We start from the raw sequence: 26,807 nt of genomic DNA, 5'->3' as shown, positions 1-26,807 counted from the left end.
AGATGTGATTTTATAAGTTTGTAATTACAGCAGGGTTCACAGTGGAATTTGATGTTCTTGAAGTTTTGCTTCCCAAACATTGTTTTTAAATGTACACCAGCAGTTTTATTAATATTATTGGACCTATAAATTATGCATGTTTGATATGTCTATCAAATACAAGTTGTTCCACTACAAAATTGTCATTGCACTGTCCCACTAAAGTATTGAAAATAGTATTCTACCGTGACAAATACAAATATTGATAGTGCATTATGTATATTGGTACATGGATAAGGTGAGGATGGGTCACAGCCCCCTCTCTTTTAACCCCCTTTTTGATCAGTCACAACAAATTTTACTTTTTATTCTTCAGAGCACTTAGTTATTATCCTTCAATTAAACTTAGTTTATCAAATCAAGAATGAAGGAGACTCAATTGCAGAATTCTTCTAATGAAACTGGTGGATTTTTATTACTCAATTAAAAATAATGAAACGCAACATTAAAAACACCTATAAAGCTTACAAAGAACACGGAGATGGGCGGGGTATCTAGTGTAGACAGGAAGATAGGTTGCAGTGTGCAACTTTCTGGAGTTGCAAGATTGAAACCTGGTCCACAGAACTGCCTGGCTGTCCTCCTGTTTCCTCAGCAGTGGCAAAACTTTAAGATATCTTTGAGTTATCAGTCAGTGATGCTTTTCCAAATTTTCTTTTTCACTGGTGCTAGTTTGTTGAAATTGATATTGAGAGAGAAAGAGAGGCAAGCTTTCTGTCTCCTCGTTGCCTTCAGCCCGTTGCATTTTCTGTCCATCATTGCTCAAAGCAAGCTTCTGAAAAATGATTTATTTTTAATACCTTAATCTATCTCCATTGCCTTTTCCAAACTGAACTCTCTGTAGGCAACCTTTTATCTCCAACATGTGAAGTTATTATGCAAAACAAAGTTATCCAGTGAAACAATCGGTGCAAATTTCTTGACTTTCAGTGCCTTGTGATTAAAATGACACTTTTTTTTATATTCCATGTGGGCTGCCTAGGCTTTTCAGGTGATCACAGCAGCCAGGTTAGGTCAATAATGCTCTTTTATATTTGAAAGTACTTATAGTTCATATAAGTCTAAGGCATTAAAGTTGTTAATAAAGTTGTAATAAAATGCTGAAAATTGAATATAGCCCAATTTCACTACCATTGTAACACAACCGTGATATCACATAGGATCTCAATTAGAAATGGTAAATTCATTTCAGAACTTAAAACTAAAGTACATTAATAGGACATTGGAGTGAAATTTCATTCTTCTCCATTTCCAATATGTTACAAGTTGTGCTTTTTAAAAAAGCTATGCAAAATGTAAGAAAATGTTGGCTGCACAATAAATTCAAAATAAGGAAGCTTTGAATAAAGCTGACATTTTCTTACCTTTTCAGTTTTAGATGAAAATGGGTCAATAACTAGGCATAAAGTCGAAACAAAACAGTGCCAAATTCATCTCAAGAACAGTCCATTATTATTTTTAGGTTTTGATTTTGCCTGTTGACACCCTGACCTGAAACAATGAGGGCTACAGTAATAAATGTGTAGTTGAGGGACAAATTACATTGTAAGGCCCTTGCAGCCAATTTGCTTTATACCTGTGTTGCTACCAGCAGTTTCTCAACTGGTTGAAAAATCATGGGCAGTATATAAGGTGACAATTTGTGGTGGAATTTAATGGGATCCTCAGGATCTCTCAGGTAAAATTATGGCCAGTTTTGGGAAATATGTTCTCTCTTTCACATTGTAGTTTTTAACTACTTAGACAATTTCAATGTGTCTATATTGTCTATGAATGTTCTGAACTCTGGAGCTTCTGGCCCATTACTTCAAGAATTCTGGGACCAACTGGAAAAGAAGCCTTAGTTTTAATCTTTTTCAAATTTGTATAAGAATAATTAGAAATTCATTTGCAGGTGTTCATATAGTTTGCAAGCTCACTCATTGATGCTGGAGACCGGTTTCATTATTTTCTATCATTACTTGAAAACGATGTCTGACTGATTGAATTAGGTGATCTTGATCATAATTACTGCTTTTAAATTCACTTTGTTGTCAGTGAAGTAAAACAGTTTAATTAGTGTTTTCTCAGTCATTTGACAAAAGAATTAGAAAGGTACATCCTGCTCAGATCAGATGGGACCTATTGTTGCAATGTTGTATGGTTAGAATATTTGGCTCCACAGGACCATGTCTAAACGTAAGAAACTTGGATTAAGTATGAGAGTGATAGGTATTTGAGAGAATATCTCTTGCAACACTCAAATAGGGTTTAAATCAGAAATTCTCAGCCTCATTCTGAGTAGAGATGTCTTTGTGATGAGACTAAATGACAGCATGGCAGAGGAGATTTCAGTGAAGAAAACATTTAGAAATTAGACAGGATGGAAGACCAAAAGGACTTTGAATAACTGAAAAGTGGGATAATAGAACTTTGGCTGCTGAAAGTTACAGAAAGTTCCTGAAAAAACTATTAACTTTTTTTTAATGAAGATGCAAGAAGGAGGGCTAATGAGGGTAGAAAGTCCTTAATGGCAGAATGGTCAGGAAAGTAAATACCCATGTGATTCAAGTTAGATTCAAAATCTGTTTAGATGCAGCAACCAAAAGGTGATGGTCAATGGTATTTTGTGAAAGGGAAGATGTTCTAGCTAGACACAACAGGGCTCAGCTCTGGGTCCCTTACATTTCTTGATAAATATGAATTATTTGACTGAAAGCTCGAAAACACATTTAAGAAGTTTGGAGATGATACAAAGGTTGATTGTGAGAGTAACTGAGAAGGAGAAAGCTGTAGACTTTAGGGACACAACACTGCAGTAGTCAGATGAAGAAAAGTGTGGCTCATGGAATTCAATCAGGAGAAACATGATGTAGTGTATTTGAGGAGGGCAACAAAGCAAGGACTTGCACATTAAATGGTGGGATACTGAGAAATATAGAGGAACAAAGGATCCTTGAGTCCATGACAATCAATGTCAATAGCAGAGTAGGTAAATAAAATATGAAGGCATTCAGGATGTTTTACCATTTTTAGCAGAGGCATAGAACATTAGAGGAATGAGATTATGGGATTAACTGTATAAATCAATAGATTACAGCTAGACTACTGAATACAGTTCAGACCACACAGACAGGGTTCAGAGGAGATTTACAAGGGTGTTGCCAGAAATTGAGAATTTAAACTACCAGGATGTTGATTAGGCTGTGGTTGATTGAGATGTGTAAAATTATGAGAGACCCAGATTGAGTTGATAGGAAGGATTATTTTTAAAGGTCAATAACCAGGGGCATAGATTTAGAGTAATTGGTAGAAGAATAAAAGGGAGTTAAGCAGAATTTTCATATTCAGGGGTGGTGGTTGTTTGGACTTCACACCTGAAACACTTGATGGTACATTGTTGAAGTATTGTCATCTGCAAATCTACAGACAAAAAGCTGGGTAGTTCTTTATTGATCAGCAAATACATGATTTGCTAAATGCCATCCTTATGTGAGATAAATGTACTAATTACACTCTGTAATACTAATGGAATAGGCCCAGGTGATGATCTGGAAATGAAAGCTCGGCTATTATCATAACAAAGCAAAAAAACTATAGATACTGGAAATCAGAAACAAAAAACAGAAATTACCAGAAAAACTCAGTAGGTCTTGCAGTATCTTTGGAGAGAAAGCAGAATTAACATTTTGGGTCCAGTGAGCCTTCTCCAAAAACACAAAACATTAATTCTATTTTCTCTCCAAGATGCTACAAGACATGAGGTTTTTCTAGCAATCTCTGTTTTTATTACTGTTAGTATAACAGTTAAGCTGGGATTTATGGAGAATTTAATAGTGGTGATATGTAACTAAACAGGGAGTTTTGGTGAGTCAGAAAGTTTCATTCTCAATTTGGTTCCAGATTGACTTTATGTTAATAAATTCAAATAGAATGGTCTTGATTGAAAAATCCATCAGAGATTGTGGTGAGTTCTGATGGGAGGTTACACACCTGAAAACATTGGACCAGGCTCTTATTCTGATATTAGGACCCTGCCAAAAAGAAAAAAGTTGGGAGTCCCTAGATCACACTGCCTTGACCAGACAAGCCTATGACTATTCTCAAATCATCAGAATTGCACTGGAGCAGTCTCACCATCCGAGTAAAGAGTGTCAGCAGTCTCTAAAAGCTGAAAGACCAATGGGAGGCCCTTCAGTTGTGACACATTGGTAACCTCACCAGGCAAGGTGAGAGCTGCTGGTGCAAGTATATAGAGAGAAGGGCACCTCAATGTAGAGGAGCCACCCCCAGCCAATGACCATAGAGTCCATGATGTGTGCAAGAGGTGCAGTTCCTCACAAGTTTAAGCTTGGCCCACCCACCAAAATTCAGCCAATTACCTCTGGCTCTCTCTTAAGATGCTACTAGGTTTGCAGATCTTTTTTCCATACTTTTTTTTAAAACATAAAAGATTGTCTTACTAGGACTGACGGTGACTAGATTTCAGTGATCGTCATTATTGATGATATTTATTTGTTTTCAGTGATTTTGTTCCAAAATTCCTGATTATAGCTGCGCAACACTGCTGAAGACTAAAATCTGCTACTCTTGCTTTCATAATAGATAGTATTGTAAACCATTGTTAACATTCTCTAAAATTGCCCACACTGACCATTAGCAACTGCAAAGAAAAGATAGAAATAGATATAAAACGTAACTGCAAACAAAATCAGAGGGAGGTGAGCACATGGAGATGGAGAAGCAGGAGAGATTTTTAGATTTGGTTAGACCACAATTTAGCCTTCTAATTTAAGTTTTAACAATTATTTCAATATGTGAGAAACTAACCAAATATATTAAGTTAAAGCTGATGGATGGTAACAGTTTAATTGATTGCAGTTGTACTGTCACTTCACTGATCCAAGAATTGCTGTAAACTCCCAGGAATATGTAAAGCAGGAGGTCTATGGCCTGTTCAACTATGGGCCTGGTGAAAGCATGGGCATCTTCATTTGTATCTTCATTGAATGTCAGTCTGAGGATTTTGTAAAGGTTTTGTTAGCCACATTTGGAGAGGGTAGGACTTGTCTCACAGCAGCTAGCCCTGTTTGGCCTGAGGACCTTAAAAAGAGTTAGAAACATGTGAGGTCTCCATAATGTAGACATCATGACAACCCCCATGATATCCGGTGCAGATCTGCAAATTCTGGCATCAATGGTCACAGATATATTGAGTGTGGTTGAAGTGGAAGCCTTTTTTGTTGATGAACTCTGCACTTTGGTGATCATGTTCTCAATACAATGTACGTGCATTTAATAGCACAGCCAACTTGGTGAAGCCAGTGATGGTGGAGAATTACACTGCTTAGGTTACTTGACTCTTCTCATCATGGGCAAAGGATGTAAACAATCAGGAGAAATTGGCTTCAGTGACATCTATCATGCAGTTGTGGACCAAAGACTGGGAGATGACACGCAGAAATGAGCCATCGATCGTAAAAATTCAAGATAGCTGTAGCTTTGATGGCCACTGGGATGGAATGTCCACACAGTCCATCTGAACACAAATCCTATTCCAGCAGATGACATAGTTGATGATGGCCCACTATATCCTAATTCTGTGCATTCACTGTCTTTGTGAAAGCTATATAAAATGGCAGTGAGGCTTGTGGGTGTGAGTTTCTTTAATCTCTTTCACCTCCTTGCAGGATCTTCATCTGCTGCTTTTCCCTTTGGAGGTTCTTTGCCAGCCATTGGTTGTTGCTGTTCTTACTGGGTTTGCTGACAAATTTGCAAGTGGTGTCTCCTCCTCTGCAATCCATTCCTGTGAACCAAAGCCAAAGTACTCTATCAACAGCAATTTGGAATACAGTAATTTGTGGGGAATATTGGGAACACCAGTTGGGATCATCAGTGAACACCAGTTCACTGATGATACTCCTGCGTCTTCACAGCAATCACAATCAGAACATCAACCAAGTTATGCACTGATGCAGTTTGTCATGGAGGCATCACAAGTAGGTCAATGTCATGCCTCAGTGAAGAGCATTATGTAATAATATCCACATGTGCGTAGCAGAGCTAGTGTTCATGTTACACTGTGGGGGTGAAATTCAAGCACCATCATGATTCCTCATCTCCAAACATCATGTCATTGCATCCTTAGACTTCAGTATGTGAATGTACAGCTCTGAGACATTATCTTCAAGTATTAGGTATGAAATGTGCTTCAGAAATGCGAGGCCCAGGTGATGCTTTTAAGTTACTGTCTGATTACATTTACTTATTTGAGAAGTCAATGCAACAATTAATATAAACAATGTAATGGTCATGATTGTTGAGGCTGTGATTTGTAACGTTTATTCTTGGAAAATGATTGATATGTCAGTGAGATGAAATTTGATGCCAGATAGGCAACATGATTGTCTTAATTGATAAAGTAATCAAGGATTATGGGGATAAGGCAGGAAAGCAGAAATGAGGATTATCAGATCAGCCATGATCTCATTGAATTGTGAAGCAGACTGAATGAGTCAAATGGCCTATTTCTGTTCCTACGTCTTATGCTCCAGAGTTTTATTTTAATGGTTTACTGTGTCATACAATGTGAAAATCTATCCTGAATTTTTTTTTTCTTCTCTTACAGCTGAAGCATTCTCCTTTAAAGTCAGTTTTATATAAAAGCAAGATGAAGGGGTAGCATGTATTTAAACAAGTGCCAGGCATTGAAAGAGTTAACTCATTCAGAAGAATTTTTATTTGTTTAAAACATGATATGTTTGTCGTTGCATATTTTCATTATTACAAGTTGCCTTAGGTTTTAAATTAAAATGACAATGTAATTTTTGAAAGTTCAATGAAAAATAATTTAGTTATTATATACGTTGCTATATACATAACAAAAAGGGAAGGGTCAGATTAAAAATTGAAAACTTCCAACTTTTCTATCAATTTTGTTTTTGATAATGGATTAGTATCATGTGATCAAAAAAGAATGGGGAAATTCCTTTTGGAAGCATTCATAATGGTCTGCATTTTCCAGGATATCTGACAGCCTTTGAAAAAAAAATGGCCAATGGTTTTCTTTTTAGATTACTTTAAAGGTTTCAAAATGAGTGTAAAACAATGAGGAGAAAAATAAATGATGAAAATCTTTCAAATGCAACTTAATAATAAATCTGGCTTTGGGACAGTGATGCAATTATCCCTAGAGGTTATACATTGAAAAATATTGAAGGAAAGCAGGACTTATAATCCAGTGATATCTGGGTCTGGGAATCATATTAATGATGGTGAATATGTTAATAAGCTTTCAGCATTGATTCCTATGTATTCCTGAAATAAGGTCAGATAAACAATAGTAAATTATTGGTTGTTTTTACAATTTTTTAAAAAATAGGCAATTTAGATTTGAAAATCAAAATAAAAAGAACTGTTGCCATTGCGCTCTTTTCTTTCAACATTACACAATCTGTTTAGAGTGTATCGTTTCACATATTGATTCAACCAGGCAGTAAATCCACCATTTTCTTTTGCTTAAGGTCCTCTGCAAGCTGCAGATCTTACATCCCTTCCCCCATAACTATCCATGCATCAATTGATCATCCCCAAAGACACAGCATGATTAATGTAAACTGAATAATTGAAATTAAAATGTCAAGCTTTTCAATTTACTGCCATATAAATTTGATGCAAGGTTAAAATGCTTCCTCTTTGTTACAACCTTGTTGTAAACATTAGCCTTCACTAAGCAGCTAAAATAAACCTTAAATAGAATGATTAAGCCTGAAGGTGCAACTTCAAAACAATGTGATCATCAAAATGCCTATGCTGGGACTGTAAAAAACATGGTTTTGCTCTCTGAAGTTGGTGACTGTGAGCTAAACTTTCCTATTTTTTAATGTTTTTATCACTGACATTCTTGGCGGCAATCCGCCATGGCTCATGGCAACCTATCCCATGCAATCTTCCACTCTTTAGTTCATTAGTTATACAATTGGCCTCTTCAGCACCCATATTGTGACATCATGTGGCGAGAGGAAAAAATGCTCACTGGTGCCAGGATTTTGTGACATTCATGCTGCTGGTGTCATATTTAAACACTAGCTCAACAGAACTTAAGGTACTACATGCCAGCAACCTCCCTTCACACTGTGGACCTGCATTGTTACCCTAAAATAAATGGCCCAGAAAGACAAGTTATCTCCTCAGTTCACCCACAGTGTTGTGGAGTTCAGGTGGCGAAAAGATATTTTTTCTTCTAACTGACAAAGGAGGCCATACCAACAAACTAAACCGGAATGTACAAAGACAGTAGCAGATGCTATAGGTGAAACATTGATGTAACATGGTGTAGTGCAGCAACCATGTCCCTTCATTGTTCAGTACTCTGAACTGTGACAAGCTAATGCCTCTCCCTGTGCATCAATAAATAATGAAGGCTGTAGAGGCTGGCATCTTCCAAACTGAGTGAAGCTAAGAAAGTAAACTAAAGCCAATATATGCATCCTGCGTAGATGCCGGAGATGCATGTGTGTGCTTACGCACAAAGATAAAAACAGATAGTAAGAGTTTCCACAAATATTTAAAGAGGAAAAGAGTAAATAAAGCTAGTGCTTCTCCTCTGGAGAGTCTATCTGAGGACTTGATAATAGGAAACAAGGAACTATCAGAGGAAGCCAAAAGAACTCTGGATGCTGTCAAACTGAAACTAAAACAGAAATTGCTGAATCCACGAGAGGACTTGATAGAGTGAATAGTGGGAAGATGTTTCTTGTTGTAAGGGAGAATAAAATGAGGGGGTGCAGTTTAAGCAAAAGAGGTCTCCCTTTTCAGACAGAAATGAGAATTACTTTCTCTCATAGGGTTGTTACTCTGTGGAATTACTGGAAGCTGCATAACTGAATTTATTCAAGCAGAATTAGATAGAATTTTTTTATACACAAAGGAATGAAGGGCCATGGGTTCAGACAAGAAAGTGGGGTTGTGATCACAGTCAGATTAGCTCTATCTCTATGATATATTCCAAAATGTAAAGAGATAGGGCCTGAACTTGAGAATTGTAGAACAAACCTTTGCATGATTACTCCATCTTACAGTCCGTCTTGATGTTGCTGCCTTTTTGAAACAAACACAAACATACAATGGTAGTCCTTCTTAGGTGGAGTTTCAATCATGTGAAAGCTAGCTAATACCGCACAACGGACACAAAACAATTTTTAAAAATTGTGATCTCCCAGTGTCAAAGATATAGAGAGACAGATAGGGGATGGGTAGTTTTCGGTATCATTTTGCACAACAAGTTTTCATATGAGTCGTTTTGTCTCTATTTCTTTTTGTAGCTAAGGTGTTTGTGGTTTATTGCCAATTTCAGTTATCAAATGTGAATCAGTTCCTTGGCAATGTTGTTTAGGCATCCATTTTATAATTGGCCAGAACGGTTTCTGCGGCCATTTAAAAAAAAGACTTCCTGACTCATTTAAGATCTTTTCTTTCAAACACAAATAACAGGTATTAAATCAATCAGTGGAATTAAGGGGTAATGGTCCATATATTAAACTTCAGGGCAAGAGTTTGGAGACACTTTTCTATTTGTAATTTATTATTTATTTTTCAAATAGTGTGCTCAGTAATATTTCTGTTGCTCAGGCAGGATGATACTGTACAATACAACTAAGGTGAAGCTAACATCCAAGTTTCAGTGGGTAATAAGGGAAGCAAATTGAATGCTGGCATTTTTTTCAAAGGGAATGGAATAAAAAATGGGAAACTCTTGCTAAAACTATACAAGGTACTAGTCAGACCACACCTGAAATACTGTAAACAGCCATGTTCCCTGATCTAAGGAAATGTATACTGGCATTGGACACAGCCTAGAGAAGGTTCACTAAGTTAGTGCTGGGTATGAAGAGATTTTCTTATGAGGAAAGGTTGACTGAATTAAGCTTGTACTCATTGGAGATTAGAAGAATAAGAAGAGGCCTTACTGAAACATGTAAGGTTCTTAGGGGGCTTGACAGGGTAGATGTAGAAAAATGTTTCCCCTGTTTCCCTCATTACAGAGTCTCGGATGAGGGAGCATAATCTTAGAATGAGAGATTGTCACCTAGTTAAGACAGAAATGAGGATTTTTTTTCTCTGTCAGAGGGTACTGAATCTGTGAACTTATTTACAACAAAGAGCTGGTGAAACTGGGTTACTAAGTATATTCAAGGCTGAGATAGACAAATTTTAATCTTTAAGTGAATCAAGGATTGTGGAGGAGAAGGCAGGAAAGTGGAGTTGATGATTATCGCATCAGACAGGATCTCATTGAATGGTGGAATGGATGCTCCTATTTTGTCTAGTCTCATGGTATTGTAGTGTTATGATCATCTCTGTGTGCATATTTATCAGAGTGACCACGAGGCAATCCAAATGGGATCAGGGATCTGCAATCCCACAGGAACAGGACAGGTAAACCTGGCTGCTATTCAGGAATGCAAAATTGCAAAATGCAGAATAGCAAAATGTTATTGACAAGTATTTTCAAGGATGGACACCTCCTACAGCTATGGCTGCACTATTTGTGTTCATTATTCCAATGTTCAATCACTTTCCAACTCTGATAACATTTTGAAAGTAATGTGCAAAATGGGAATAATGCTTAGCACTAACCTTGCACTGATCTCTCCAGGGTTGCTGATAATGGTAACACCTTGCATGATGAAATGACACAAATGCACGCAGCAGTGACTTTTTTTATTTTTCTTGATGTCACTGAACTTCTTCCTAATTTGTCCCTCAGCACAGTAGGCCTGGGCAATCATGTTCACTTGTCTCACGGACAATTTGGTATTTGGTTAGAAGAATTGAGTTCTCGTGCTTGTTGGATAGCTATTCACTTTCTCTCCATGTCTTGTGAAATAATTTCTAAGACATATTACTGAAAGGGACTTATCCCTGACCATGATTCACAGCATTATAAAACATATCTGTTGCTCCAATTTCTCAAATTGTATCACTCATGATCAACTAAGAGTTCATAATAGTTATTTCATAGCAGTTGATTTATTCAATGTGCAGCCAGTCACCTTCCAACCCTGATTTTCTGTGCATGAAAAATATATTATGAGGGCACCTTCCAGTTAAGCTAAAGAACCAATTTAGAAGTACGACTATACTAATTCTCTTGTACTGCTTGATATGAATACACAAACACACAAACTTTGGGTACATTCATCTCTCATTTTGTCAGGATCATACTTTTTTACAGAAATATATACTTTCAAAACACTGTCCTTTTAAAGGAGAACCGTTTGTGGGAAAATATATCACAGTTCTTTTGTTTGGGGAAGACAAGTTATACATTATTTTTATCATTTGCAACAGATATAATGATGTGCAATTTATAATATTACATAATGCATATTTTTAAAAATCAATATGTTTGCCAAACTTTCCTCCATGGAAACAGAGCTGCATTAAGAAGGGATTTTGAAAACTGGAAAGCAAACACTCCCTTCATTAGATAGTGGCATATTATGCTGAAACTCTATCAGGTCTGCTTCAGGAATGTTCATCCCTCATAAGTATTCTCATTTACAACATGGTAAAGAACCAAAGTGTATCCTGTCACTTCCTGACTAATTTAAAATAACTGCTATTTTAATCCTTTCAAGACATAATGTTATTTAAATAGCCAAATTAAATTTTTTTTTAGATTTCAAGGCAAGTATACTTCTATAGTTCTAAAGAATTCACCAGTGAGATTCAGACCAAAGTGAATACCCAGAACCAGAGAAAAAACATGCTTATTTGTAACATTCTACAAAGGCTAATTTGCACTGAGTATTGCTTGACTTCCTAATATAGGACTTATTATGTTTGGGGTTGATGAGAAGGTACACGGGAAGATTATTGTGTGTAGGAGATGGGGAGAGGGAAAGGGCTGATTACTGTGAGTGGCAGATGGGATTTCATTATCATGTCATGGTCAAGGGGCTGATAAAAGAATGTGTGGGGATGAAATGGACAGGAGGGACTACTGTGTGGTATGGCAGAGAAGAACTGTAGAAAACACAGCAACTAATTTGTGTATATAAAAAAAACCTTCAACAATACTGCAATAATGAAGAGATAATCTGTTATACAATTTGAAGCAATGTTAGCTGAGGGGTAAATATGGACCAGGATTCCAAGGGATAACCCCCTGTTGAAAATAGTTCTTCAAAGTGGTACCATGGAATGTTATGCATCTGCCTGACAGATGTAAATTTAATGTCCTATTCGAGTATCTCCTCTTGTATTGTACACCATCAGTTCTGCCCTGAATTTTCTGTCCTCATTACTTCTCTGATGAGCAGGCCCAAATTCCTAAGATCTTTGAGATTTTCCATCCTAGTTGTGCCAACTTTAAACTGGAAGTTTTCAGCAACAGAGACAGCTAATGTTCTGACATCTGGGATATGTCTTACTTCTGTTGAACCAATGCTGCACCCTCTTTAAGAATTTGTATAGACATTTATAAAAAGAATTAACGCAGTTAGCATTGGTCTGATAGAAAATAAGCTATGGAATTAATAATGTAAAATAAGGAGATGGCAGATGAATTGAACTTTATTTTGCATTGGTTTTCACAATAGAAGATACAAGTAATATCCAAGAAATAGTTGTAAATCAGGCAATGGAAGGGTTGCAAGAACTCTAGAAGATTACAATCACTAGGAAAGTGGTAGAAATTGATTTTGGAGTTGTGGGCTTACAAATCCCTGGATCATGCTGGACCTCATCCAAGAGTTTTCAAAGAGATAGTTAATGTTTGGTTTTAAATGTTTGGTCAAAATCTCCATAGAACCAGAGAAGATTCCATTATATTGATAATTAGTAAAAATAACTCTTTTTATTCAAAAGGGGAGAGCGTCGGAAAGCAAGAAATTGTAGGCCAGCGAGATTAACATCTTTCTTAGTGAAGATTATTAGAAGTTATTATTAAAGACATTATAGCTGTAACTTAGAGACACTGACACAGTACGGAAGCAGACCCTTTAGTCCAACTCGTGCATGCCAACCAAGCTTCCTAAACTAAACTGGTCCTATTTGCTTACATTTTGTCTATATCTTTCTAACCTTTCCTATCCATGTACCTGTCCAAATATCTTTTAAATGTTGTAACTGTACTTGCATCTACCAGTTCTCTGGCAGTTCATTCCACATATGATCCACCTTTTGTGTGAAAGAGTTGCCCCTTAGCTCCCTTTTAAACCTTTCTCCTCTCACCTTAAAAATACACCCTCTATTTTTGAACTCCCCAAGTTCAGGGTAATCAGGCAGTGTAGACATGGTTTTTGAAATGGAATTCGGGTTAATCAAATTTATTGGAGTTATTTGAATGAGTAAAAGTAGCTAAAGGAGAACCAGTGGATATACTCCATTAGATTTCCAGAAGGGAAGGTGCCACATCAAAAGTTATTATGGAAAATAAAAGCCCATATGGTAGGGGAGTAAAATATGGATAGCAGGTTGGCCAGCTAACATGAAACAATAGGCAATTATGGGTCATTTTCTGGTTAGCAAGATGTAAGAAGAAGTGTGCCAAAGGGATTAGTGCTGGCTCCTCAACTTGTTGCAATTCATATAAATGACTTGGATGAAGGGATCAAGGTATGGTTACTAATTTTCTGATGATGAAAAGGTAATTTAAAAAGTGAGTTGTGAAAAGAAATGGATAGGAGGGATTACTGTGTGGAGTGGCAAAGAGAAACTGATCACTGTGTGTGGGTTTGGGAGCGTTCCACTTGACCAGGGAGAGCTTAGCTGAAGCTTACATGAAAATATAAATAATAAAATTTTTATGAAATACATTTACAGGTTTTCAAATCTTATATATGTATTATTTATTTGTTGATTGAGAATATGTAAACTTCAGTAAATATTGATCCATGGAAGTTTACAGCAATGAAAAAAAGGCTTTTGGCCCACCAAATAGTCACAGATAAGGTACCGGAAGACTGGTGCCACTATTTGAGAACAGAGATAAGGAAAAGCCAGGAAACTATGCATCAGTGAGCCTGACATTGGTCGTGGGCAAGTAGTTGGAGAGGGTCCCAGGGAACAGGATTTATATGTATTTGGGAAGGCAAGGACTGATTAGGTATAGTCAACATGGCTTTGTGCATGGGAAATCATGTCTCACTAACTTGATTGAGTTTTTTTGAAGAAGTAACGAAGAGATTTGATGAGGGCAAAGTGGTGGACGTGATCTATATGGACTTCAGTAAGGTGTTCAACAAGGTTCCATATGGTAGACTGGTTAGCAAGGTTAGATCTCATGGAATACAAGGAGAGCTAGCCACTTGGATGCACAATTGGCTTGAAGTTAGAAGACAGAGGGTGGTGGTGGAGGGTTGCCATTCAGACTGAAGGCCTGTGACCAGCGATGTTCAGTGCTGGGTCCACTGCTTTTCGTCATTTATATAAATGGTTTGAATGTGAACATAGGAGGTATAGTTAGTAAGTTTGCAGATGACACCAAAATTGGAGGTGTAGTGACCAGCAAAGAAGGTTAACTCAGAGTACAATGGGTTCTTGATCAGATGGGCTAATGGGCTGAGGAGTGGCAGGTGGAGTTTAATTTAAATAAATGTGAGGTGCATTTTGGAAAGGCAAATCAGGGCAGGAGTTTTACACTTAATGATAAGGTCCTGGGGGCAGTTGTTGAACAAAGACACCATGGAGTGCAAATTCATACTTCCTTGAAAGTGGAGTCTCAGGTAGTTAGGATAGTAAAGAAGGCATTTGGTATGCTTTCCTTTATTGTTGTATAGAGTACAAGAGTTGGGAGGTCATGTTGCAGATGTACAGAACTTTGGTTAGGCCACTTTTGGAATATTGTGTTCAATTCTGGTCTCTCTCCAATTGTAAGGACGATGTGAAACTGGAAAAGGTTCAGAAAGGAGTTACGAGGATGTTGCCAGGGTTGGAGGGTTTGAGCTGGAGGATGAGGCTGAATAGGCTGGGGCAGTTTTCCCTGGAGCATCAGAGGCTATAAAATTATGAAGGACATGGGTTGGGTCAATAGACAAAGTCTTTTCCCTGGGGTGGAAGTGTCCAGAACTATAGGGCATACGTTTAGGTGAGAGGGAGGGTGGTGCATGTATGGAATGAGCTGCCAGAGAAATTAGTGGAGGTTGGTACAATTACAACAGTTAAAAGGCATCTGGATGGGTATATGAATAAGAAGGGTTTAAAGGAATATGGTCCATAGTCTGGCAAATGGGACTAGATTAGTTTTGGATATCTGGTATGGACGTGTAGGACTGAAAGGTCTGTTTCCATGCTGCATATCTCTATGACTAACTCTGCGCCATTCACTGCTTATTATCCAACCTATTCTTGTGTCATCTCCAAACATGATAGTGTATTCTCTTCTGTCATCCACATCATTAAAATATATTCTAAATAATTGTGGCTCAACAGTGATCCCTATGATGTTACACTAGTTATAAATAGCCATCCTGAAAATGCCCTCTTTATCTCTACTCTCTTCCTCATTAGTCAGGCAATCTTCTATCCATGCTATTTTATACTTCGCCTTTGTCTTATTAGGTAGCTTTATGTGCACAACTTATTAAATGCCTTTTGGAAAACCAAACATGTTGCATGCACTGGTTCCTCTTCACCTCTTCTGCTTGTTATCTCCTCAAAGAACTGTAATAAATTTGTCAATCACGATTTTGCCTTTGTGAAGCCATGCTGAATCTGCTTGGTTTTATTATGTATGTTTAAAGGTTCTGCTTTTAATTTTTTTATAAGACTCTAAAAAGATGTAATAGCAGAGCATTCAGAATATTTTGTTTTTAATTTTTAAATGTGATGAAGTTATCTGCCTTTTCAGGCTCAACTTGAATCCTACTCACCAAGGGTACTTTTATTTTTCAATTACCTTAAACAAAAGGTCTTATCTTAGATACTTATATTGGATATTATAGATATCAAAAAATGTTGGTTTGTTGATCTACAGAAATTTGACAGAAACTTTTGGAAGTCCAGAAACTCGGCACAAAAAAATACTGTGGAGAATGCGGGCATCGATCCCGCTACCTCTCGCATGCTAAGCGAGCGCTCTACCATTTGAGCTAATTCCCCATGACACATAACCTTTAATCTATAAAATCCTCCACTCTATCGTTTGTTTCTATCAGCCTTTTTGAAAAGAGATTAGTCACTGTAGAAGTCAAAAACCATGGTTTCACTCTGAAGTTTCCATGATCTGTAAAAGACCAAAATTATAACGGTGCAACATCTTTTCTGCTAGCTGTGTCCAGTTTCCTCCTAATAGCTAACACCGACATAACCAAAGGGGTGGAATGATTTTAAAAATATATACAATATACCACATGCAAGATAAAGATCAATGCAAGGTGCTTTCCTCTGAATTCACACGCTTTTATGCTGAATGCAAGAAGATAATAAAGGAAATGGGACGGAGTGCGGCTGAAATGACAGCGCTTCGTATATATAGAACAAGAACACTTCTTCCCCTCCCCGCAGCCCCTGAACATGAAAGCAACACAGCAGATGGTGCAAAAGCAGCACGAGCGGCGCTGTGCGCGCGACTGCGGCCGGAGAGCGCGCGGCACAGCTGTGCGCGCGGGCTCGAGCAAGGGCAGCGGCAGCGGCAGCGGCAGCATCTCGGTGTCAGGCAGGAAGACATGCAGAGAGAAACGCAGCGGTAGGAGCGAGCAGCCCAATCTCGACCGTAAGGTAAGGCGCCGGACGGCGGTGTTTGTCCCACCCTCCTCTCTGTCTCTGTCAGCAGGTAGTGGAGGTAACGGCTTCTTTCTTCATGAGTGTGGACGGCTGAAGGAATCGTGTGTCTGTCCGTTCAGGGTGGCCCCGCTCGCAGCCACTGCCGGTGGCTGTTTTTTTTTGTTCTGACAGGGCACTGCTGCTGACATTTATTTCGGCTGGAAAGAAATCCTTGATTTATCATGCTGCATCTCTCTCTTCTGGGTATTGTTTGACTGTGGGGGTTCTGTAAGATTTTTTTTAAAAAAAGAACCTAGGCAGTGATGTTACTACACACCTCTGAAGCAGATGGGAGTTCAGTCCAGGCCTGTTGGCTCAGAGGTAGGGACACTACCTCCTGCACCAACTGTAACAATATGGTGTTGGTTCATTTGGACTGTCCTGCGATGATAATTGTGAACTGTTGGTGATACACATTTCAAAACCGTTCGGTGCTGAGGTGGACGCACAGCGTGAAACGGGGAGATGGTGTCAGTTATACAGCAATCAAAATACACCCAACCCGGCTTAAAAGGAAACTCGCACATGATTTGAGAACTTATATCGCCGACACTGCTTTTTCTTTCCCAGAAAATTGAATACAGTTATTATGTTTTTTTTTGGAAACCCTATTTTATTTCACGTCAGTTTGTAAGCAGTGTACAGCACAAATATTTTTATAGTGACTCCTCAGTGGTGAATGCTGTCAGACATTATGGATTTTGCGGAATAAATAGTTCAGTATCCCTTGTTCCAAAGGAGGGCATCATAATCTAATAATACGTTACGTATGTTATGACATTCCTTGGTTCTGCTAGTCGAGTGTTGCAAGAAGATAGTAGTAGTAGTAAAACAGTGTTGGAGTGTGCACGTAAGTTATTGCAGCTTCAAGGACCAGGATTTATAAGGATGACGTAAAGTGGGTGCAGAAAGATATTTGAGGGGTAACAACATTATTTACTCTAGTAGTAATAAACACAGGTTTTTTTTAAAAAAACATTTGACACCTCTAACTTGTTTGTTTGGAGAGACATTGTGTTCCTTTGCAGGAAGCAATTAGGAAGGCAAATTATATAATTGGACTGAACTCTGGTGAGACCAACGTTTGGAGTTGGGTACACGGATTTGGTCTCTAAGATTTGTTCTAAGGAAGCTTGCATAGGAGGCAGTATAGTGAAAAATCACTCAACTGTTACTTTGCTCTTGAGATGAGAAGCTGAGTAAATTGGTTCATGAACTGCCTGGAGTTTTTAAGAATGAGAGGTGATCTATTTGAGATGTACAGAGCTCAGGAGGGACTTGATGAGACATAGAGATATTACTGTGCCTTGCTGGTAAAATTAGAACATTGGAAGCCGGGTGGCGGGAGGGGGGAGGGAGGGTTGTTCATGCATTCTCTCAGGCTAAAGTCATCCTCAAAAGGGATTATGGGTTTTCCAACATTGAATATATTTATGGCTGACATTTTTCAGGCAGATTTCGGGTCTCCCAGGAAATTGAAGGATATGATAACTGATTGGGGAAAGTGGGGCAGAGGCAGACGTTGAGCCATAAAATGATGGGGCAGGCTTGATGGTTTACTCCAGTTCCTATTTCTAATGTTCATATAAATATACCAAGATTATTGTAACAGCTGTTATACAATTAAAAATAGATGCATAATTTTGAAAGTTACATGGAAAATTTTGCTACAGTATTCAAGCGCTTACTCTGGTGCCTCTGTTCTCTTGAGTTATACATATTTGGATTTGTATGTGCTTCCTCTTTTAATGTCATCTGCACATTTGTACACCATCAGTAGGCTCCCACTCTTTCTTCTTGTATTTCTTCCTTTGGTCCTAACGAAGTTGAGGTATATGGTGCTGAATGGAGGTATTCAAGAAAGTCTAGATTGTTAGGTTGGGAGATATGAGATGGTACTGGAGGAAATAATGGTGGTACAGAAATGCTGACTGGCATGGACCAGGCTAGGGGCACCAGATAATGGTAATGATTATTTGTGAACATGGAAGAGATAAGTGGATTGAAGTCTTAGTGAGAAAGTTACAGGTTAATTTTAGATATGATGAAGACTGATAAGACAAAAATTGATTTCCAAGAAACTTAGGGTTTTGGAGAATATGAACAGCAGTGGAGACTGCAAAGGTTATGCGGACTACTAGTTTTAGTACTTCTGAAATCTATCATTCCATTGATTCATCTATTTACTATTCTTCTTCCAAACATTTGAAACCCCAAAGCAGTAAATAAGTATTTTAGAAAAAAAATCCAGATGAAGATGCAAAATTTCTTATTATAAATTTCTGCGAGCAGGCTGAGGTTCAGAATGTGGTGACTTAAAAATATTCTAATATGTATCTAATTAAAGATGGATGTTAGGTTTAACGTTGAAGCATTTCCTCCTTCAGTATTGCTTTGCTTTATGACTAGATTATACTATTATGTTGGTCCAGAGTGATGCTGATATGTTTTGATCTTCTGCTGTGAATGAGCTTGTTTACCTCTAATGTTGTATGTAGTGTTTCATTGCCTGTGCAGCGATTGTCTGCTTTTGTTCCAGTTTGTGTGTATTGGTCTCAAATTGCTTTTGTACCTGGATTAATTTAGTACAGTCTAGGTGTGAAATAATTCTGATAAACTGTGATAGTTTATCAGAACTTGGCAACTTCAGCAGTAAGTGTTGTATAATTAGTAACTTGCCAAAACAAAATAGATTTTAATGTTACTATTGTTATACTTATCAGAGTTTTCCTTCATAGATGTGACAATGCAAGTATACCACATCATACAATGAGCATTCTGTTTCGTTCTGCACAAAGTGAAAACATTGGTACCATGCTTAACATTACAGCATTTGTTTCCTAGTTCACTGATTGTTTAATAAATGCACAAGGAAAAATAAAGATAGCAAATTATAATGAGTTTGCTCATTTAACTGAACACAAAATATCTTCTGCTAAAATACACACATTGTGCCAGTAGCCAATGGAGAATATAGACAATAAACTTTGTGTTCCTCTTGCCATAAGAGTGACTCTTTTGCACTGTCACATCGTCCCGAAATTGGGATGCAGCATTAAACCCAGTTTAGATACAGACCATATTATATTGACTCGTCACAAAGTAAGGTTTAAATTTAAACTTTGTCACTTGATATAGACATGCAAATGATGTGAAGTTAAATGCTTCAATTTTGAGAAAGCAATTAAATAGTTATAAAGAAACAATATATGTGGACTGTCTTTATGTTGAATCAGTATCTAACATCTGTTCTTAGTGCTCAGTTGTTCACTATTCCATTTTGACGTGGCTTTTTCCCTTCCCAAATTTATAGTATGATGAAATTATGGCCTATATCTGCAATCACACTTTGTTCTGTGTTCTCCGATTTGGCACCTTCTCCTCCTTTGAGGATCTCACTTTGTTCCACCAAACTCATCTTTCCTCTAACATCTTTATTGTCTACAGTTAATCCATGTATTGTGCCAAGTTTCTTACTCCATCTCAATGTTCAACAATGTTCCCTTCCTTCTGAGATCATTACTTTCCTGTTCAAACTTGTATCTTCCTTCATATAAACTCTTTTACCCATACACATGGCCTTATTACTTCACAAGCCTCTCTACATCAATTATTCACCAGCCAAGTCCCCTCTTTCATGTACCAACCTCACTTGCTTCTGTGATTGCCCGAGAAAGAAATCTCTTTCCCCCAAGTTGCTACAATTGCATTTTCAAACTCGTTCCATTTTTTTCATGCTTTGGCAAATAGAGTTAAGGAGAATCCAAAGTGTTTTTACAAATACATTTAAGGACAAAAGGGTAACTAGGGAGAGAATAGGGCCTCTCAAAGATCATCAAGGCGGCCTTTGTGTGGAGCCACAGGAAATGGGGGAGATACTAAGTGAGTATTTTGCATCAGTATTTACTGTGGAAAAGGAGATGGAAGATATAGAATGTAGGGAAATAGATGGTGACATCTTGAAAAATCACAAAGGACTCAAAGCCCTCTGCTTCTTCCTTTCCTGCTGTACCAACCAGTACCCTTCCACTGACACCCTCCTTCGACTGACTGAACTGGTCCTCACTCTGAACAACTTCTCTTTCCAATCCTCCCACTTCTTCCAAACCAAAGGAGTAGCCTGGGCATCCACATGGGCCCCAGCTATGCCTGCCTCTTCATAGGATATGTGGAACAGTCCATCTTCCACAGCTACACTGGCACCACCCCCACCTTTTCCTCTACTACATCGATGACTGTATGGGCGCTGCCTCGTGCTCCCACAAGGAGGTTGAACAGTTCATCCACTTTACCAACACCGTCCACCCCGACCTCAAATTTACCTGGACCGTCTCAGACTCCTCCCTCCCCTTCCTAGACCTCTCCATTTCTATCTCGGGCGACCGAATCAACACGGACATTTGCTATAAACCGACTGACTCCCACAGCTACCTTGACTACACCTCCTCCCACCCTGCCCCCTGTAAAAACGCCATCCCATATTCCGATTTCCTTCGTCTCCGCCTCATCTGCTCCCAGGAGGACCAGTTCCAATACCAAACAACCCTGATGGCGTCCTTCTTCAAAGACCGCAATTTCCCCCCCAGACATGATCGACGATGCTCTCCACCGCATCTCCTCGACTTCCCGCTCCTCTGCCCTTGAGCCCCGCCCCTCCAATCGCCACCAGGATAGAACCCCACTGGTCCTCACCTACCACCCAACCAACCTCCATATACATTGTATTATCCATCGTCATTTCCGCCACCTCCAAACGGACCCCACCACCAGGGATATATTTCCCTCCCCTCCCCTAACAGCGTTCCGAAAAGACCATTCCCTCCGTGACTCCCTCATCAGGTGTACACCCCCCACCAACCCAACCTCCACTCCGGGCACCTTCCCCTGCAACCGCAAGAAATGCAAAACTTGCGCCCACACACCCCCCCCCCCCCCCCCCCCCCCCCCCCCCCACCCTTCCCTCCAAGGCCCCAAGGGATCACTCCATATCCGCCACAAATTCACCTGCACCTCCACACACATCATTTACTGCATCCGCTGCACTCCTCTATATTGGGGAGACAGGCTGCCTACTTGCGGAACATTTCAGAGAACACCTTTGGGACACCTGGACCAACCAACCCAACCACCCTGTGGCTCAACACTTCAATTCCCCCTCCCACTCTGCCAAGGACATGCAGGTCCTTGGACTCCTCCATCTCCTGACCATGGCAACACGATGGCTGGAGGAAGAGCACCTCATCTTCTGCCTCGGAACCCTCCAACCACAAGGGATGAACTCAGATTTCTCCAGTTTCCTCATTTCCCCTCCCCCCACCTTGTCTCAGTCCCAACCCTCGAACTCAGCACCACCTTCCTAACCTGCAATCTTCTTCCTGATCTCTCCGCCCCCACCCCCACTCCGGCCTATCACCCTCCCCTTAACCTCCTTCCGCCTATCGCATTTCCAACGCCCCTCCCCCAAGTCCCTCCTCCCTACCTTTTATCTTACCCTGCTTGGCACACTTTCCTCATTCCTGAAGAAGGGCTTATGCCCGAAACGTCGATTCTCCTGCTCCTTGGATGCTGCCTGGCCTGCTACGCTTTTACAGAAACACATTTTCACATCTTGGAAAATGTCCATATTACTGAGGCAGAAGTGCTGGATTTCATGAAACGCATAAAAGTGGATAAATCCCCAGGATCTGATTAGGTGTACCCTAGAACTCTGTCGGAATCTAGGGAAGTGATTGCTGGGCCTCTTACTGAGATTTTTGTATCATTGATAGTCACAGGTGAGGTGTCAGAAGACTGGAGGTTAGCTAACGTGGTGCCACTATTTAAGAAAGGTGGTAAGGACAAGCCAGGAAACTAACTATAGATCAGTGAGCCTGACGTCGGTGGTGGGCAAGTTGTTGGAGGGAGTCCTGAGGGACAGGATGCACATGTATTTGGAAAGGCAAGGACTGATTAGGGATAGTCAACACTGCTTTGTGTGTGGGAAATCACGTCTCACAAAGTTGATTGAGTTGTTTTTTGAAGAAGTAAGAGCCTCCTCAGTCTAATTCAAATCCACTTTATCTAGTTTCAAAAATAATCCCATCCCTTATTTTTCTAAGGCCAGAATGTCAACAAGATTTGTCTTCAAATGATGAGTCTTATAGTTACTGACTGGAAAAAAAAAGTGTTTGTTTGAACTAAATTTACTTGACATGTATGATTTTTGAGGTATTTGTATGAGAAAGATGATCTTGATTAGTAAGTTTTTTTTTCCGTAAACCATTGCAATGTTAGTACTTGTGAACATATAATGGAACTGATCTACTCTACTTTATAATTTTAGAGAAAGGAATAAACCAGAAATATAGTGATATTGTTTGTTAGAATGACAAGCTACAACATTGGGAGCAAGTGAAATACGTGGATCAGGCAATTCTCTATTTGTAAACCCATCTGTGGAAATCTGATTTAAAACCAACAAAGAAGGATCTTTTATGGAGCTGCAGTAGTGTTGAAGATCAATCCAAACAAAATACTGTGAAAGTTTAACAGTAGGTTTTATTATTAAATTAAGATAATTCTCTATGATTGAAATGTCAAATACGTATTGTCAAAAGCACTTTGTAACTTTGTACTTTATACAGTTATCCCTTATATTTTCTGTCATAAGTATGAGTAAAGTGATTTTTTTAAAATAATCTTTTAGATATAGTCACATTCATCATTTAAAGGTAATCCCAGGATGGCACTTTGGTACCTGTAGCACAGTTCAGTTGGTTTACATCTATGTAACAAATGTTACCTTCCACTTAACTGACACAGCCTGAATACTGTCCATGTCTTGCTGCATGTGGACATGGACTATTCAATATTTGATCAGTTGTGAATGGTGTTGAACATTGAACAACCAATAGCGAACATAATTTCTGGCTTTATGATTGAAAGACAATCATTGATGAAGCAGATGAAAATAATTGACCTTGGGATACTGTCTTGAGGAAATCCTCCAGTCATGTCCTGGGACTGATATGATTTACCCCCAGCAATCTTCTTTTCTACTGTGTATTGGTCCAACCAGTTGAGAGCCTTCCTCTAATTCCTATGGAATTAATCTGTTCAGAGAAGTTATGATACACCTTTTGGGGCAGGTAGAACTTGAACCTAGACCAATTACCACTACATCACTCCACTGTCACTTATCAGCACAGTGATGGAAGGTGTTGTTGTTCGTGCCATTTTGCAATGTATGATCACAAATACCGTACTGATTCATGTCCACTATTATACCCATTAGTTGATTCAGCATTTCGCCACTCGATCCAAATATGGAGCAAAGACTTGAATTCTAGCAATGAAGTCAAGGCAGTACTGGACAGTTTAGTGGGCTCTGGCAGTGCTGAAACAGCAACACTGGATCTTATCACTGTTTAAGAAGGGTGGTAGACAAAAGATGGGGAATTATAGATTGGTTGGTTTAACTTCTGTTGTGGGGAAGATGCTAGAGTGTATTATCAAGGAAGAAATAACATGACATCCAGATAGAAATTGTCCCATTGGGCAGACACAGCATGGGTTCATAAAGGGCTGGTTATGCTTAACTAATCTTTCAGGCCTCTATGAAGACATAACGAGCATGGTGGACAACAGGGACCCAGTAGATATGATATACCTAGATTTCTAGAAGGCCTTCAACCAGGTACGACACAAAAGATTGCTGCATAAGATAAAGATGCATGGCGTTACTGGTAAAGTATTATCCTGGACAGAAGATTGGTTGACTAACAGGAAGCAAAGATTGGGGATAAATTGATGCCATTCTGGTTGACTGTCAGACACTGATGTGCCTTAGGGATCAGTGTTGGGACCGCAGTTAGTCACAATTTACATAGATGATTTGGTGTTGGGGACCATGTGTAATGTGTCAAAGTTTGCAGATGGTGCTAAAATAAATGGCAGAGCAAAGTGTGCAGAGGACTGTGAAACTTTGCAGAGGAACATAGTTTAAGTGAGTGGACAAAGGTCTTTCAGATGGAATAGAATGTTAATATATGTGAACTCATCCATTTTGGTAGGAGTAACTGTAAAAAGCACAAATATTTGAATGGTCAAAAGGTTCAGCATGGTGCTCTGCAGAGGGACCTGGATATCTTTGTGCATGGATCATAGAACATTGGTCTGCAGGTACAACAGGTAAATAGGAAGATAAATGGAATTTTGTCCTTCATTTCTGAAGGGATTGATTTTAAAAGCAGGAAGGTTATGTTGTAGCTGTACAGAGTGCTGGTGAGGCTACGCCTGGAGTACTGCATGCAGTTTTGGTCTCCTTACTTGAGAAAGGATGTACTGGCATGAGGGGATGCAGAGATGGTTCACTCAGTTGATTATGCACGGTGACTTGGTGGCTAGCATTGCCTAGGAACCCTCTAACCACAAGGGATGAACTCGGATTTCACCAGTTTCCTCATTTCCCCTCCCCCCACCTTGTCTCAGTCAAATCCATCGAATTCAGCACCGCCTTCCTAACCTGCAATCTTCTTCCCGACCTCTCCGCCCCCACCCCAGTCTGACCTATCACCCTCACCTTGACCTCTTTCCACCTATCACATTTCCGACGCCCCTCCCCAAGTCCCTCCTCCCTACCTTTTTATCTTAGCCTGCTGGACAAACTTTCCTCATTCCTGAAGAAGGGCTTATGCCCGAAACGTCGATTCTCCTGTTCCCTGGATGCTGCCTGACCTGCTGTGCTTTTCCAGCAACACATTTTCAGCTCTGATCTCCAGCATCTGCAGACCTCACTTTCTCCTCCATAATGTTATTAGTCAGAGGGAAATGGGTCTGCGTGGGTTACTCTTCAGAGGGTCGGTGTGGACTTGTTGGGCTGAATGGCCTGTTTCCACACTATAATCTAATCTAATCTAATCTAATCTAATCTAAATATGGATAACACAGGCAATGCATTATTTATTGTCCAGCAGTAGCTGGAGGCAGTAAGGAGGTCAACCACTTTGTTTGGGGCATGGAATGATACTGGGATAAGGCTGGATGGGGTTGACCTGTCCCTTAATGAATGACATTTGTACACCTTATAATAGATTGAATCATATGATGGTTACAGCATGAAAAAAAGTATCTCAGCACATCAAGCACTTGCTGGCTCTCTGCAAGAGAAATTTAGCTGGTCCCATTAAGCTGCTTTTTTTCAGGAGCTGTGCATTATTTATGCCTTCAGGTGCTTATTTAGTTACGGTTTGGAAATTATGCTTCAATCTGCCTCCATCACACTTTCAGACCATACATATCAGATCGTAATCCCTTAAGTTTTTTTTCCTCTCAAGGTGTCTTTTTGTTTTGTCAATTACCTTACACCTATACCCTCTCATTGTTAATCCTTCTGCTGAGATTCTTTGTAGTTCTGAATATCTCTCAAATCTGCTCTCAACTTTCTGTTGTTCGAAAAGAATAATCCTAGTCATTCAATGTGGCCTGGTACCTGAAGACCTTCAATACTAGAAATATTTTCATTAATCCTCTTTGCACCTTTTTAAAGACTTTTCTTTTTTGGCACAGTTACTACTCTCAAACCTCTCCTCCTCTTCAATCATTGTACCACACTTTTATGTCCTCTCTCTTTCCTACTCACATGCACTATACCACCTTAATCCAGCAACAAATTGCAGTCTACAGATTGTGATTTTTAAAAAAAATCTACAGTATTGAGATGTAACACGTGAATTTAGAAATCAGATTAGTTTGTTTGTGTCGCTGTTCAGAAATTTGCAAAACTCTCTTCAATTAGTTATTATATTAACATTTCAAGAATCATTCATCTATATTGTTGTTCCCATGACATCCTGCAGATAATGTTTTGAAGAAGCTTCACACTAAACTTTCAGTGGTTTTATTTAGCATGAATATAGGATTTTTAAAAGGCAAATTGCTTGTATGCTGCTATAACCAAAGAGAATATGCAGGTTTGTACTTTTCTAGTGTAATAAAAATGTTTTCCTTAAGATTTTTTCCAATCTAGTTACTATGAATAG

The 26,807-nt window shown here is 39.1% G+C and overlaps 1 protein-coding gene and 1 non-coding gene across 3 annotated transcripts in view; one reads left to right on the top strand and one right to left on the bottom strand.

The window, feature by feature from the left end:
• The first annotated feature begins 6,165 nt into the window (after positions 1-6,165).
• Positions 6,166-26,807, top strand: part of LOC122557824 (uncharacterized) — a 272,621-nt gene continuing 251,979 nt past the window's right edge. The window contains exon 1 of one of the 2 annotated variants that reach the window (XM_087996567.1): positions 6,166-6,215. The gene's annotated coding sequence lies outside the window, so the exon portion shown is untranslated. Of the gene's footprint in view, positions 6,216-16,663; positions 16,744-26,807 lie in introns of those variants that run through there. The other variant, XM_043705913.2, reaches the window with a different exon arrangement.
• On the bottom strand, positions 16,053-16,125 carry trnaa-agc (transfer RNA alanine (anticodon AGC)). The gene has a single exon. It is a non-coding gene; the product is annotated as a tRNA-Ala (tRNA).

This window comes from Chiloscyllium plagiosum, unplaced genomic scaffold (genome assembly GCF_037043375.1).
Source record: "Chiloscyllium plagiosum isolate Xiang-an unplaced genomic scaffold, Cpla_swu_hap1 HiC_scaffold_18, whole genome shotgun sequence".
NCBI lineage: Eukaryota > Metazoa > Chordata > Chondrichthyes > Orectolobiformes > Hemiscylliidae > Chiloscyllium > Chiloscyllium plagiosum.
The sequence above is the reverse complement of the archived record's forward strand: the minus strand, read 5'-3'. Positions and strand labels throughout refer to the sequence as shown.